General features: G+C 41.0%; 1 long non-coding RNA gene across 1 annotated transcript; it reads left to right on the forward strand.

Annotated features, from left to right (window-relative positions):
* Positions 1–288: 288 nt before the first annotated feature.
* LOC138407223 (uncharacterized) lies at positions 289–3,983 on the forward strand. The gene is made up of 2 exons (XR_011240638.1): positions 289–487; positions 3,245–3,983. It is a non-coding gene; the product is annotated as an uncharacterized lncRNA (long non-coding RNA).
* The last annotated feature ends 553 nt before the right edge of the window (positions 3,984–4,536 follow it).

Raw genomic sequence — 4,536 nt, forward strand, 5'->3', positions numbered from 1 at the left:
AGATGAGATCAACTCCCTTCACGGCCTGCGAGCCCAATCATGTGACCCATAATGACCTTTGCAATCAGTGATTAGATTACTGCAGAGAAAAGACCCGCTGTAAAGGGAGCAGATACACTGCTGCAAAGGAAAACAACAGGACAGAGCAGGAAGGAAAATAAAATTTGAAAAAGGAATCACTCTATTGAGAAAAGAAGTGGTGGTGGGAGGGGGGTGAAAGCAGAAGGAGAGATAATTAAGCAAGAGTACGAGTGCAAGGACCAAGGGTGAAGACAGCAGGAGAGACAGAAAGCAGAGGAACGGAAGCCAAGATGGAATTAGCCTGCAGCGTCGGCTACCCCTGAGCGTGGGATGGAGGGGGTTTAGTGGGCAAGGATTCTGAAGTGTGTGGGTGTGTGTGTGTGGAAGTATTCAACCATGTGGGAGGAGAGCAGGATTTGGCAAGTTCTGAACTTGCTTGCACCAACAAAGGAAATGCCTGCATCTGGTATTCATCACTGTACACTGTACACACACACACACACACACACACACATACACACATTGCTATTACCTCCTATCTGTTTCCTTTCAGAGTAAAAGTGCAGGGAGTACTGGTGAACATCGCAACATTTTGCTCTTAAACTGATTTGGTGTCCCCTTCGCACACACGCTGACCTCAAAGAGCAAACTTTTCTCTTTTTTTTTTACAACTGATACTATGCTGAGTGAATGGAAAGAGCTATTGCAAAAGTCATATCTTTGTTTTACCAGAAGTAATACGCAATAAGTCCATTCTGTATTGCCAAAACCACCTACCCAGCCACCCACACTTCCTGCCCTGAGTCTCTCTCTTTCACTCCTATTTTCTCCAGTCTCTCTCGCTCCCTCGCTTTCACACTTGTTCTGCTCTGTTCTATTTTATGCTCTCCACGCTGACACCTAACCTTTGTCGGACCACCAGTCCCTCTGGCGCTACGCCGTGGGCTGTCGAACAGACAAATAAACAAACAGATAGCGCTAACACCCTTCCAGCTTGGCCGAGTTTCACAACTAGAAAGGTTCTTATCGTGCCTGGCTTGTGTCCTGTGGGTGGATTGCATTAGCTTATTTAGCACATTCAACCCAGTTCCAGGCTGAGTCCTATTGTGGGCCTTTTTTAGTGTGAGCAGACCGGCTCTGTAAAAAGCAGCAATTATCAGGTCCATTTTGTGGGGGTGTTGAATTTACACCATTTTGATAAGGCTGTGCAGCGAGCGCTTGACAGGCCTGGATCTGGGGTTTGTGGCACCACTAGTGTCCTATGAGCTGTGCCGCGTCATGACACACGACTGTGAACAAGACAAATGGTTTGCTGCACATGGACAGAATATGGAACCCAGTGTGAACTATCCTGTTACAAACGTGATAGGCTAAGCCATATCAGTACATCATCTTCTCACAGGGTCCATTTGGAGGCTGAAATCATAGTTGTTGCTGATTAACATTACTATGCTGCTTCAAGCCAATTCTCCTGACTATGAATGTTATATTAAGAAATACTTTTACATTTAAAGGGACACACTTATTTGCTTTTTTTGCCATGACTTAGATGAACAGATAGGATAGAGAATGCCATTCTTTCTGAATTCATATACCATTGCACATAAAACACACAAGTGCAAATCATCTGTGTATTATTGAGTATACTGAGTTTGGTTTAGGTGAGAGGTGGTCCCTGTGTAGAGCGTGCAGGGGGCGAAAAATTTAGCACTTAACATCTGAGAGATGATGCATATCTTGTGCATTATACCCTACATAGACAATGCTAACTCAATATATATTGTTATATTGGCACTTCATAATTCTAAGGTAATGTATACCATATATAGGTGTCTAATCTCATTGGTTGCAAAAGTTAATTTATTACTTAGGTACATGATATCATTTTTCTGACTTCATTGTGACATTTTAATGACTCAACTTATCACATGACATCATATGATGGGTAATCATTTTCTGCACAATATAGGCTTTCTCCTCTAGCCTGATTATTTTTGCAGTTATCTATAAAAGTATGTTTTTTGGATTGTTGTTTTCTCGACCTTGACAGATAAACTCCAAAATGTAATCATCTGGAGATACTCTTCCAAGTAATAATCAGAGAGTTTGTTGAAAATGGATCCATGCACTGTTAGTAGTTATTTTGAACGGACATAATGGGGGGGAAATGGTTCCCTGCCTCTGGCCGGTGTCAAACAGAGGGAAACAGCTTCTCTCCAACTCTCCAAAAAGGTAAAAACTTCATGACTTCACTGCACCTTGCCAAGAAGCAGTGTGGCTAAAACCACAGCACTATGCTTCTTCACAATAATTTTTGGTTCGGTTACACAAACAAGACGTAGCATATCATTGAGTTTTATAAAAAATCTGTTTCTTCTGGCCTCCAGTCTTTATGCTAAGCTAAAGTAGCTGCAGCTCTATGCACAGTGTACATACACAAGAATCCAGTCTGTGAATAAAACCCACAATAAGAGTGTGACTATGCTGCTGTAAATATATTACATAACGTGGTTATTGTCTGTGACAGTTGATAAAGTTGATAGAATCATGGTGACCAACACCCTGTTGTATCAAAGCATTCACATACCAAGATATGAGAAATGGCTTCTTATTACACACAAAGTACATGTACTCAACTCAGCCTGCCACCTGGGAATGTGGTGACTAAGGACAGAGTGAATACCACGTCTCTAATATGAAACAAAACATGAACAGTACATTATTATTCATCGCTGGGAACACACACACACACAGTATACACTCAACCATATAATGCATGCGTCATCCGTAGAGAATAAATACAGCTTGATTGTAAAATGTTTGGAGTGTATCCAGTTTGCCTTTGAGCGTTCTCCAGTCTATTGAGTTTATTGTGATGAGTTATCACTCACTCACTCTAAAATGACTTGTACTTTACAGTATGTACCCAAGTTTATGTTGTTCGGTGGTTAAATCTATGTTTTGGAATGTGCAACACGAACAGTCCGCTTCCTGAAAACTTTTCCGGCAAAACTTTTCAGGAATGTAGTCCGGGAATGTCGTGACTCGCAATACTAGAAACCGGGGGTCTCGTCGAAATGTTCCTGGCTTGGATGTTCAGAAGTTACTGTAAGCTGTGACTGTGACTAAATAATAGTCTGGAGTGACACTTTCTTTTCTTGTCCCGTCTTTGCACGTTTTCTCTCTCGCTCTGACACTCTCTGTGGCACGTTGTCTGCTTTAGTGTGTAAAGCCGTAGAGCTGGAGATGAGTCACCCGTCATCTGTGCTGTGAGGTGGGAGGCCGAGCGGTCAAGCACTTCAAACAGGGCTCCTTCTGCAGGTGTGGGATCAGAGGCCATGTCCACACTGAAATCCATCCCACTACCAGTCAACTCATCACCCCTCTACTATCTGAGGACTCTTTTTTTTTATCCTTATTGTATCCTTGGTGCGTTGGAACTACATCCCAACATTTGACAATTATCCCCCACCACATGTCCTGCTACTATGACCAGATTTCTTCAAGCATGGCGGTACATAGCAAAATCACAAAGAACTGCGTATATCTGCAGTAACACACACACAAAGAAATGTGTCTATATTCTGTGTAAATATTTCTGGGAAATCTAGACAAATGAAACATGTTTCAGTTTGATTACCCCAACTAAAGAAGTTATGTTTCACCCCAGTCTGACTGTTTGTTGGTTTGCACAAATATTACTTAGTAGAGCGACTGTACATGGGCCAAGAAAGAATCTATTGAATTTTCAACATGGATCCATAATCCATAATTTTTTTCACTTTCTTTAATATGACGAGACATTTTCACCAATTTCCCAGGGAATAGTTAGATCATGAGAAAGAACTCAGGCATATTTAAGGCACTGAAATCTATGAATGTGACTAATTTTGTTGGAACTTACTGAGTGAAATTTCTGCACATCAATGTACACCAATTGGAAACATTAAAAAGGTAACTGGTTTTGGAGTGAATGGCTGTTTTTTACTTTTAAAACCATGAAGCTTTGGAAAATAATTGAAACTACAAAACAAGTTTCAGGATTATTCAGACGGCCCCAGATATCCTGCTTAATTGCAACACTAAATCTAGTTACTGATCTGTGTATTTTGTCAGCATTAGAAAAGTATCTTAGCCAACAGCAGATTCAAGGTTACATCGCTTCTGAACTGTATTTGTGCTTGGATTGTTTTATCTCTGCTCCAGCAAAGGAAAAAAAGTTCACTTGGACTCAAAGAAGAACTGGTTAGATTTTAGTGGTTGAAGGTCAAATGTCAAGGTCACAGTGACCTCGTGTTCTTGTGGACATGATATATCAAGAACACCCATAGGGAGTTTTATTACATTTGGCACAAACATTCACTTGGACTGAAGGATGAGCTGGCTAGAATTTGGAACTCAAAAACTTCTGTTCTTTCAAATCTGGCACAAACTTAATTGATTAGATTTCAAAATGATCAATGTTCAAGGTCACAGTGACTTCACGTACGTAGACTGAAACTGCCCTTTTTGGCA

Source organism: Paralichthys olivaceus, chromosome 3 (assembly GCF_024713975.1).
Source record: "Paralichthys olivaceus isolate ysfri-2021 chromosome 3, ASM2471397v2, whole genome shotgun sequence".
NCBI lineage: Eukaryota > Metazoa > Chordata > Actinopteri > Pleuronectiformes > Paralichthyidae > Paralichthys > Paralichthys olivaceus.